This window comes from Pongo abelii, chromosome 21, assembly GCF_028885655.2.
Source record: "Pongo abelii isolate AG06213 chromosome 21, NHGRI_mPonAbe1-v2.0_pri, whole genome shotgun sequence".
NCBI lineage: Eukaryota > Metazoa > Chordata > Mammalia > Primates > Hominidae > Pongo > Pongo abelii.
In genome coordinates this window covers 12,530,814-12,542,780 of record NC_072006.2, presented here as the reverse complement: position 1 = coordinate 12,542,780, position 11,967 = coordinate 12,530,814, and the positions used below count along the sequence as shown (strand labels likewise).

Below are 11,967 nucleotides of genomic sequence, written 5' to 3'. Positions count from 1 at the left end.
TGGGGAGTCAAAAGTTATATGTGGATTTTCAATTACGCGAGGAGTTGATGACCCTAACTTCCTCATTGTTCAAAGGTCAAGCTGTAGTTTCTAGTATTAATTCACTATTGAACTATTTGGCTGGGGCTCTGTTTTTCTAGTGGGGCCCTGAGTGCTGCAGCGACCATGGTCAGATATCTACGTCTATCTGAATGTTCTCACCACGTAACCTCCAAATGGCCATAAGTTTGCAAAAGAATTTTCATAGGAATTTTTCCAGGGCAGCTTGCATTCTGACTCTGTGCTGGAGGGCAATGGCCGCACTTCCTGTAGTAGGCTGTTGTTTGTAAGCAAAAATAGCCATAGTTATTCCCTCCCCTATCATATCCCTTCACGATGTGCCTTTGCTGCTCCTCCCATCAACAGATGGAGTCTATTTCTCCACCCCTTGAATCCACGCTGGTCTTGCGACTTGGCCAATAGAATGTGGTGCAACCAAGTCCAGGCCTCAAGAGGCCCAGCACACTTCCATTGCTCCCTTGGAAACCGGTCCAACCTGTGCTGTGAACATGCCTGGGCCAGCCTCCCAGAGGAGGTGAGAATGCAAAGCAGAAGGAGCCGTTCCCGCTGACACCATCGGGACCAGCTAGTGCCCAGATGAGCCAGCAGCTCGCTCCAGATGCAGGGGTGAGGCCCATTTGAGGCCAGCTGAGCCCAATCCAGATCCAAAGAACCATTCAGACCATCCACAGACTTGTGAGTAAAAGTAAACCATTGTTATCTTTAACTACTACATTCTTGGGATGATTTGTTATACAGCAGTAGCGAATACGCCCCATGTGTGGGTGACGGCAGGAAGTAGAGAATTCCACATTTGCTTCTGACTCATAACACGTTCTGTGTCCAGGAGTCTCCAGTGCCAACAGGGATCTCCAGGGCAGTAGCAGGAAGTCCGGTCTAGCTGGCTCTGACCTCAGTGGCCGGCTGAGGAAAATGTGAGTGGATGGTTGAGTAATTGCATCTGGTCAAGCTTAAGGTGTGCGTGCTGGATATAGTCCTCAGTTCCTGGAGTGATCCTGGGTGCTAAGGCGTTCTGCTCTGTGGTAGGGACTCTCTGAGGTGGGGCTACCCTCTCCCCTCTGCTGCATTTAGTAGAAAAGTGAAGCACAGAAAGGCTGCCAGCTGCCTGCCCTCAATCGTCTTTCCTGATCTTGCCAGTTACAGAGCCTGTATTATTAAGCATAGCACAGTCACCTTTCCTGATCTTACCAGTTACAGAGCCTGTATTATTAAGCATAGCACAGTCACCTTTCCTGATCTTGCCAGTTACAGAGCCTGTATTATTAAGCATAGCACAGTCACCTTTCCTGGGCTCCTTTATCACAAGGGTGGCCAGTCTAAGCAGAAATCACTGGGTAGGGATTTTAGCCTGGGTAGGAGGCCTCCCTTTTCCCTCTCCTTCCCTTCCCACCTCCCAGTCCCCTTCATGCTGAGGTGCCCTGGGCACACACATCTGGCCAACCACACTCCATCATTCTCTTGCAGACAGCAGCCCCTTGGCCACCCTCAGGACGAGGGGTACCTTCTAGAAGGGGGTGTGTGTGATCATCTAGCTGGGCATGTCCCCTTGGCCTCATCAACTCCTTACTCTGGGGAGGACTGTGGCCCAGAAGAGCCAGCATGGAGCTCGGCAGGGCCTGAAGCCCGGGGCAGGGGCCTCACCCAGCAGGTCAAAGCCCAGCATGATTGCAGGGCTTCCTGGCGTCACTGCAGACCTGGCTGTCTGGGGACACCAGAGTTACCCTGCTTCCCAGTGGACTCATTCCTGATTCCTTGGACCATTGGAAGCTCATTCCCCTTTTCCAAGGAATGACAATTCATGTCTTTCCAAGTTGACTTCCTATTCCCACCATTCTGTGATGTAGCTGACAATGTCTTTCTCTAAAGAAGCAAAAACCCTAAGTTGGATCTCTGCTAGGCACCCCCTTTGGAAGGTGACAGAGGGACATTTCAGCCCATCCTGAGCATGTCCCCCTCCTTGGTCCTCAAAAGTCACAGGCCCATGACTTGCCTACCTGATTCATGTGACCGTGTCCCTGCACCTGCAGGCACAGCACCTGCCATCCCTTCCTGTTCGAGACCATCCTGGAGGCCCTCAGCTCCCAGCTGCCCCTCCCATCCTGGGCCCCTGCTGCTCAGTGTGTTATCCAGGAAGCATGGGGCAGATGTTTTTGCCAAACCACTGGGCTGTGGCTAACCTGTGGGGGTGGTGGGGGTGACTGCACAGGTGTGTGCAGTTCCCCTCCTCCTCCCAGCCATCTGGGCTCTCTGGGGGGAGCAAGTTACGTATATATTTATACCAGTAGGGACTGTGGAACCCCCAGCAATAAATACTGATGGCTAAGGACCTTGGGTGCATGTTATCCATGGAATTAAACTCCTCTCCAGCTGCCTTGAAGGTTGAGAGGCTCGGTCTATAGTATTAGCTACAAGCCCTTGATGAGAGCTCAAAGGTCTGTTCCATTACTGATGAGAAAACCAAGGCTCAGAGAGGAGCAGGGACTGGATCCAAGCATTCTGACTCCAGGGGCCTTTCTGAGGGCCCAGGTGGGTCTGGCTTCATAGGCTTCCTCCAGAGAAATGTGAACTCTGCCAACTGCTGCCTCTCCTTAGGGTATGGAGCTGCTTCTGAGGTTCTGAAGAGAGCTTCTAGAAGCCTTCCTGAGTGCTGAGCTCCTGGGTGCTGACGGGTTGCCCAGTGCTCAAGGGCCTCCCAGCCTGTGGTTACAGAGGGAAATGCTCTCTGGAGCCCACCCTGAGACGACACCTGCAATGCGTGTTCTGGGGCCCAGACAGAAGGCACCCCTGCTCCTGGAGGGCATTATTGGGAACTGCTTAGAGGAGGAGGCCAGAGACACCCTTGTGAGACGGTTGTGCCTGGAAAGTTTTGGAAATCTGATTTTCAAAGTGAAGCAGTGAGCCTGTGTGTATGATGTGCATAATAGTTGTGTGTGTACATACATGTATGTGATGTGTACATGTGTAGGTGCACATGTGGATATGTGAGTGTGTATGTGCATGAGAGGTGTGTTTATATGTGTGTACATGTGTGAGCAAATATATGTGTGTGTATGCATGTGCATAATGGGCAGGTGTTCTTGTGAGTGCGTGTGTGTGTGTTTGTGTGTGTATTTATATGTGTCATATGTGTCAGTGCATGTGTCTGTGCACCTGAGGTTTGTGTGCATATGTGTGAGTGTATGTTAAGAATAGCCCAGAACATGGCAGGTGAATGGTGCCTGGTTTTGTCCCCTTCCAGCAAAGGAGGGAGCAGGACGGTGACATGCCATCTGTATTGGCCAGTCCTCTTTCCTGCCACCATTCTTTTGCCCCAACTTTCTTTCTGTTAAGCCTTCATCTGGGGCCTGCTACCGTGTAATATTGCCTAAAGATTATCTGTCCTTCCCAGTAACAAAGCAGTGCATGCTCCTTGTAAAAACTGGAAAATAGGCCAGGTGCAGTGGCTCACACCTGTAATCCCAGCACTTTGGGAGGCCAAGGCAGGAGGATTGCTTGAGTCCAGAAGTTCGAGACCAGCCTGGGCAACGTGGCAAAACAAAAATACAAAATTAGCTAGTGGGATGGCATGCACCTGTAGTCCCAGCTACTCAGGAGGCTGAAGTGGGAGGATGGTTTGAGCCCTGGAAGCGGAGGTTACAGTGAGCCAAGATCTCATCACTGCACTCCAGCCTGGGCGACAGAGCCAGACCCTGTCTCAAAACAAGCAAACAAACCCCGCCCCCAAAACGACAACAACAAAACCTTCTGGAAAATAGAGAAGAGCACAAAGAAGGAAATAAAAATTGCCTTTAGTCCCCAAAACCAGAGTGCTGGCTGTGGCTTAATAGAATGTTCTTCTTCAGTTGGGACTTAGGGAGCCGAGGAGGAGAGGGAAACATGAGCACCATCGTCATCCGAGGGCCCTTGACCCCTGGCCCCACATGGGCTAAGCCCTTGGAACGTCAAGGTCTCTTACATCGTTATGTTGTTGCTGTTGTTTTGTTGTTGGATTCTTCATGGTTCACAAAGTCCTGGAGGTGACCAGTTTGGCCTGAGCTGTGAAAACCGATACAGTGACCCGGGTTTAAATTAGGTCTCCACCAACCTAAAAGTTGCCTCATCTTGGTTGGTTCAGTCATTTAACCTCTTCAAAGTGAAGCAGTGAGCCTGTGTGTATGATGTGCATAATGGTTGTGTGTGTACATATGTGTATGTGATGTGTACATGTGTAGGTGCACGTGTGGATATGTGTTTCCTCAGTTTCCTCATCTCTACAACGGGGTAAAAACAATGACCTTGAAGGGCAGTTGTTGGGGTAGACATTGTGCCTGGCCTCCTCCTGTTTTCTCTCAGACGCTTTTCTCTCCTTTCTGCTTTCTGTTCTACAGTGTGGAGTGGGTCCCTTCCAGGGCCCCTGCCCTCTGGCTTCAGATAGGCTTGGACAAATGAGTACAAGCCTGGAGGGCAGAGGTGGGGAGAGGTCAGGGTGTGTCTCCCCGCTCTGCTTTTGGGGGTGTGTCAGGCAGTGGCTGCCTGTCTGCTGCGGCTCCAGCTCCTGCCAGAGGCCCCAGAACCATCAACTCTGATGACCCCACCTTGTCCCTTTGTCCTTTCCTGTCCCAGCCCTAGTGATGGTAGCAGTGGCTTCCTGTTGTTACTAACCTCTGGGTGACCTCGACATCCTCATATGGCTGTTCATCAATTCAAAGCTGCAAAACAAGTTCCCTCTATTAAACTCCCTGGGTTGGAAGATCTAGCATGGTTTTGGTTTTGTGCTGGGACCCTGATCCATACAGAAATGACAAGCAGGGCAGTATCTGGTTCCAAGAGGAGGGTCAATGTGTAGCACTCAGGTCTAGAGCTGTGGCCCCTCGTGGGCTTATGACAACATCACCAGCTAACCCCTTCTCTCAAGCGAAGAGCTCAACCCTGCCTTCTCCCCTCTCTTGATCAAAGCCCTGACGTAGCTCTTCAGCATTTTTTTTTTTTTTTGAGATGGAGTCTTGCTGTGTCATCAGGCTGGAGTGCAATGGTGCGATTTTGGCTCACTACAATCTCCACCTCCTGGATTCAAGCAATTCTTCTGCCTCAGCCTCCCAAGTAGCTGGGACTACAGGCCCATGCCACCACACCCAGCTAATTTTTGTATTGTGTTTGTTTGTTTGTTTGTTTTTGAGACGGAGTCTCGCTCTGTCACCCAGGCTGGAGTGCAGTGGCACGATCTTGGCTCACTGCAAGCTCTGCCTCCCAGGTTCACGCCATTCTCCTGCCTCAGCCTCCTGAGTAGCTGGGACTACAGGCGCCCGCCACCACGCCCGGCTAATTTTTTGTATTTTTAGTACAGATGGGGTTTCATCATGTGGGCCAGGATGGTTTTGATCTCATGACCTCGTAATCCAGCCGGCTTGGCCTCCCAAAGTGCTGGGATTACATGCGTGAGCCACTGCACCTGGGCTCTTTTGGCATATTTAGTAACGTGACCCAGTGTAAGGGAATGGGCTCTGGCAGCCCTGGGTTTGAACCTAAATTCACTATGAGTAGCTGGGTGACCTTCAGCAGGCTGCGTCAACTCAGCTGCATTATCTAAGCTCAGGGGATGAGAATACCTAATTCACAGAGATGGTGTTTGTAAAGTACTCAATAGAGAGTAAACAGTCAGGTGTGAGGGCTCATGCCTGTAATCCTAACACTTTGGGAGAATGAAGTGGGAAGACTGCTTGAGCACAGGAGTTAGAGACCAGCCTGGGCAGCATAGCAAGATCCTATCTCGAAAGAAAGGAAGGAAGGAAGGAAGAAAGAAAGAAAGAAGGAAGGAAGGAAGGAAAGAAGGAAAGAAGGAAAGAAAGAGAGAAAGAGAGAGAGAGAAGGAAGAAAGGAAGGAAGGAAGGAAGGAAAGAAAAGAAAGAAAGAAAAAGAAAGAAAGAAAGAAAAGAAAGAAAGAGAAAGAAAGGAAAGAAAGAAAAAGAAAGAAAGAAAGAAAAAAAGAGAGAAAAGAAAGAAAAGAAAAAATTAGCCAGGTGTGGTGGTGCATGCTTGACCTGCTCAAAGTCACCCAGCTAGTAATAGTGAATCTAGGTTCAAACCCAGGGCTGCCCTACTGCAGAGCCCAGTAATCCCAGCCACTTCCAAGACTGAGGTGGGAAGATGGCTGTGCCTAGAAGTTGGAGGCTGCAGTGAGCTGTGATTGAGCAATTGCACTCCAGCCTGGGCAAGAGAGTGAGACCCTGTTCTCAAAAAAGAAAAAAAGGAAAAGAAAAAAAGTAAGGTGTCGTGTTTGTTGACTGTTATTAATCAATATTATTACCACAGACCCTTCCTTCAAGAACGTGGGATCTTTTCACCCGGTTGTGCGTGAGTGGACATTGAAATGGCTCACTCCTGGTCTTTCTAATATCTCTTGATATGAAGAGTGCAAAGACTGCTGGGAAAGGTGGGAACATTTGCACAGGGGCTAAGAATCATGGGAAGAAAAGGGTAGAGACCCAGAACCTTCCCTTTCAATGTTGGCCTGAAAACATCTTGAGTAGATTGAGATCATCACCAAAAGGCTGGGGACCATGATGGAGAGCTGAGCCTGGTCGAGTTGAATTTGCCCACACTGGGCCCACAGGTTTGCTTCTACCTAGCATGTCTTTTCATTTCTTGGCCATCCAGCAAACTTCTATACATCCTTCAAGACCCAGCTGAGTTAAGGCCTATGGTGACCTTTGGTGACATCTCCAGTAGAATTAAACCCCATCATTCCTTGTGCTCTCAGCATTTGCGCATACTTCAGTGGTGGTGCCTACACATCCTCTTCTGTCAACTCTTAACGGCTCACACATCCTTCCGTCACCATGCCTGTCACATCCCTGCAGGAGGAGGAGGAGCGATGAGGGTAGCTGGTAACTGCTGAGCACTCACTGCATGTCAGGCACTGTGCTGTGTGTGTGATGCGTGTCACCCCACTTGCCCTCACCACTTCCTATGGGGTGTCACCACTTTACAGATGAGGGGAGAGACAGGTGTACAGACCCTTTGCTACCTGGCTCTGGAGGCTGCGTTCTCAACCTCCCTCATTTTGCTTGTGAACCCCAGAGAAAAGGGATCGGCTTATACCCTCCTTTGTGTACCCAGTAGCTGGCAGGATGCCTGTCACCAAGTGGTCACTTAAATGTCGGGTGAAATAAAGGAACATTCCACGGTGCTGACTTGCCAAGGTTTGTGAAACCACTTCCCTTATGTTGCTGTGAATATTTCTGAGCACAGCTCTCTTTCTTGGGCTGGATTATTTTCTTTGGGTCAGTTCCTGGGAGTGGAATGACTGGGCCACGTCATCTTCCACCTCCCAGAGCTGCTGGCAGTGAAGGAGTGAAGCTGTTCTTTGTTGCCTTGCAGGCCAGGCCCTCTTCTCACCTTGATGTGGCTCCAATGCAGGCGCCTTGGCAGGCCTGAGACAGCTACACTGAGTCTTCTGGAGCCAGCAGTGGGGCCCTGTGCGGTCAGCAAGCCAGGATCCCTAGCACCACCCAGCACCCACAGCCCCTCCTCCAAACCCTCCCCAGCTGCCTCGTTGGCAACTGGATTCTGCCAGGGGGCGGGGACCAGACCTGCAGGCATCCTCCCTCACCACGCCACTGCCTCTGGCTTCCTTATTTGGAGGGTAAGAGATGAGGAGGGAGGAGAAGAGAAGAGGGTGGATGGAGGCAGCACAGGGAGGAAAGGATTGGGCAAAGAAGGGCAGGCCATGGGGAAGGGGTGGCCCCAAGTACATGAGTGGGGGTTAAACCTCCAGCGCCCCATCTCATTTCTCCAGGGCTGGGGCAGACAGCCCTCCCGATTTCTGCAGACCTTCCTCCAAATCCTCAGCTCACAGAGGGAAAGGCGAATTCTCACTCTGGACAGGGACTCTGACCTCAGGTCCCTCGGCTGTGCTGAGAGCTGAGGGGTGGGAGAAAGCAGGCAGAGGGATGCTGGTGCCCCTGCCCTTCCCATGAAGACTCCCTTTTTCTCTGTCTCCTCTCCTTTCCATCCATTTATCTCCTTATCTTCCTTTATGGGTATTTCCACTCCAGTTACAAACGGGAGAAGGCCAGGGATGCCCAGTTAAGACCAGAGACATCTCATTTAGCACAGAGGCACCCAATTTAACTCAGAGACACCTGGTTAAGGGTGTCCTGACCAGTTGAGACCAATTTTTGTATGTTTTAGGGTTGCCAGATAAAATCCAGGATGCCCAGTTCAATTTGAATTTCAGATGGGCAATGAATAATATTTTTAGTATAAGTATGTCCCAAATATTGCACAGGACACACACTAAAAAAAAATTCATTGTTTATCTGAAATTCAAATTGAACTAGGCATCCCATATTTTTATTTGCTAAATCTGGCAAAGACAGCGCATTTCTCTTCTTTTCCTGAATTTTAAACTCCTGGGATTCGGCATCTGCCTCCCATCCTACTCCACCAACCAGCTTCCCTCTTCCACCTTTTTGGTGGAAATTTGACTTCTCTTAAACCCATGTTCTTTTTAATTTCTCTCCTTCCCTGGGTTTTATTTACTTAAGCAAAGTCACACTGGGTCTCCATTTCAAAGTCTTTGATGTTATTACTAGAGACTGGGGTTGAGGCAGTCTAAGCTTTTCGAAAGGTTTCTTCAGGACATTGGAGGGAAATTAAACCTTGGAAAATATGCTTGACATTTTTTTTTCTTTCTGAAAAGAAAGTCTGTGCGTTGAGTTCCCTTATGGTCATGGGAGCACAAACAGTGGAGCTAAGGCCAAAAAGCTCATTTCTCAAGCCACCACCAGCTGCAGCCCCGGCCAATGAATGATTTATCTCCAGCTGCACGGGCCACTTTCTCAGGGTTTCCATCCTCAGCTGAGCTTGTTCAAAGAGGCCTCGAACTTGTAGGCTCAGAGGGATCTGAGGAACTGGCTAGACCAGAGCTTCCCAAACTACCATGTCGAACAGGTCACCGGGGGAGTTTTCACCAGTCCCATGCTCAGGCTGACACAGGCTCATCAGCTCAAAATCACTGGAGGTGAGACCCAGGCACCATGGAAAAAATAAATAAATAAACTAGGCCAGGCGCGGTGACTCATAATCCCAGAACTTTGGGAGGCCGAGGCGAGTGGATCACTTAAGGTCAGGAGTTCGAGATCAGCCTGGCCAACATGGTGAACCCCCCATCTCTACTAAGAGTACAAAATTTAACCGAGCGTGGTGGCACACGCCTGTAATCCCAGCTACTCCGGAGGCAGAGGTAGGAGAATTGCTTGAAACTAGGAGGCGGAGGTAGGTTGTAGTGAGCAGAGATCACACCACTGCACTCCAGCCTGGGCGACAGAGTGAGACACTGTCTCAACAACAACAACAACAACAACAACAACAACAACAACAAACTCCCAGGTGGTTTTAGATCGAGACCCAGTGAACCAGAATGGTGCTTCTCAATGGCTCCTGGAAGTTGATGGACAAGGACCCCAGCTCCCCGCCTGTTGGATGTAACAACTCTGAAGTATGTGACCCTCTTCTATTGGTCACCCCTGTCCTCAGTAGCCCATCCTCCCACAGCAGTAACTGGCTCCAGAAAGCTCCCTTTCTTGGCTTCTCTTCCCTGTTTCTCTTCCACATTTCTCTATGGTGCTTCCTGAGATCACCTCCCAAATCACCTACTTGTACTCAAATCCTTCTCTCTGATTTTGACTGTGGTTTATGATAGGTCACTGTTGCCCACAGATGGATGGTTTAAAATGCAAATTCTCAATTTAACAGGCTGCCCAGAATGACAGAAGACCCTAGTTTTTGGAGCCAGGCAGACAAGGCACAAATCTTAGTTTGGTGGCTTAGACATTCTAAATTACTGTGGCATTTTCCGAGCCTGAGTTTTTTAAATCTCTACATTCGGGTTAATAATGGCTGCCTGTTGGGGTTGTTGAAGAGGATAGAATAAAACAGCTTCTGTAGAAGGTACAATAATAATTTCCTATTTTCACTTCCCTGTAGTAGCATTAATATTAGATGTCCACACCCTTGCTATGGCCTCGGGTGGCAGAGTATACTTAATGTCCCTTAGCTTTGGTCTTAGCCATGTGACTTGCTATGGTCAAGGATGTTGACAGACATGATGTAAGTGAAGGCTTGAGTGGGCTTGTGCTGTTAAGCTGGCTCCTGCACTTTTTTACCATCATTGTAGAAAATAATTTTTTAGGTAGCTGCTGGTTCCAGAAGTATAAGAAACATACTAAGCAGAATTGAACCCACCCCATGGCCAGGAGTCAGGCCCAGCTGAGCCCCGCTTAGGCCAGCCAAATTCCATGTAACCTGAAGATGTTGTATGCTGTGAATTTTGTTACATGGCTTTATTGTGGGAATAGCTGACAGATACACTATTTATAAAAACACCTACACAGGGCCTGGTACATTGTAGAGGTCCAGTAAATGCCAGTTGCTGTCTCTTTTCATCACATACACTAACGTGGGAGCCAAGACATTTCCCTGATTCTTATCCCTCAAATCAGACTTCTGGATAAAGACCTTGGAATGAAAGCCATGTTGGGATTGAAGCTCAAATTGGTAATGGAATCCTGCCCATGCAAACCCTCTTTCCTCATGTGGCTCCAGCACTTCTCTGATCAGAGGTGGAGACCCTTGTAACAGCATTAGTTCCCCCTCACCCCCTCTTTTAAAGGAGGCACAAGCCTGTCTCTTCCTAAGCTTTCCTAGAAAGACCTCCCCCCTTGTCTGTGTCTCTCACTTAGGGCATACCATAAGCTATTTCATACCATTTCACTTTTCACCTGCCTTCATTAATGATAACTCTAATATAATAGTCAATATTTTAAAATATTAATTGCTCATCAGGCATGATGCTGGGTACTTGACATAAATATTGTTTAAAAGTCAGCACATCTAAGGAAGATTAAATGAATGCTTCATTTACAAAATGTCTAATGATTTTGAATTATATGCGAGTCAAGGTTTCAAAGCCTGATTAATTATAAAAGTATATTTTTCAAAAGTCAACACATCCTTATGGTGTAGATAATGGTATTATCTCTCATTTATGTATAAGGAACTTGAGGCCCGCAGAGATTTGGTGCTACCCAGACCCAAGTCCATCTGATCCCCAAACCATGCCCTTACCCCCACCCTATGAAGCCAATGTGGTCCCTCTAACTAGATTGCAAGGTCCTTGAATTCACAAGCTGTATCAGATGCACTTGGTGAGCCCATCACGCAAAGTAGTCACATGGCTGTCATTTAGTGACTGGCTGGAGCTGCAGGGATCAGGAAAGGGGTTTTCATGTTCGTGGCAGGGCTGGCCCTTCTGCAGAAGCACCCAACACCCTGGGCAGATCCTGTGCTTCCCACCATCAGCATCTACCAGCCACACCGGACCAGTGTCTACCTCCTCTGTATTTCTGCTCAGTCTTAGGTGCTCTGTGAATTTCCAAAACACACAACAAGTCTCTGGGAGTCCTGGGAATTGTCACAATGCTTTTGTTGGCAAGCAACAGAAGCAAGGTTTAGGCTCTGGTGTCCTTTCCTTTCACTTTTCTTGTCTGCCCATTTCTGTAGATCCACTTGATTTTCTGCTGGCTTTCCCCATGTTCCAAGCCTGTACACCCTCGAGATTGAATTTGTGTTCCCAGCCTCTGGGCCACTCCCTGTGGTGTTCCATGGGAATCTCATATGCGAAGTGATTTCAGTCTGGGTTATTTGTACCAACCACTATGACAAGGTAGCTAGGACTTACTCCAGTCAGGACTCTGGAGCTGAGGCAGGGTCAGACACACACCATCTTCGTGGTTGCTAGGGCAGCGGGAGGGGTGGACGGATGCTTGGCAGCAACCAGACATTTATATGGAGGGGTGATGTGTGGAGGAAGGGGTGGGATGGGAGGGCAGAGAGGCTGCAGGAGGGGCCGAGAGGCTGCAGGAGGGG

General features: G+C 49.1%; 1 long non-coding RNA gene across 1 annotated transcript in view; it reads left to right on the top strand.

The window, feature by feature from the left end:
* Positions 1-509: 509 nt before the first annotated feature.
* The window catches only part of LOC112130335 (uncharacterized), a 55,602-nt gene continuing 44,144 nt past the window's right edge, over positions 510-11,967 (top strand). Inside the window, exon 1 of the long non-coding RNA XR_010138739.1 lies at positions 510-735. This is a non-coding gene — a long non-coding RNA (uncharacterized LOC112130335). The remainder of the gene's footprint in view (positions 736-11,967) is intronic.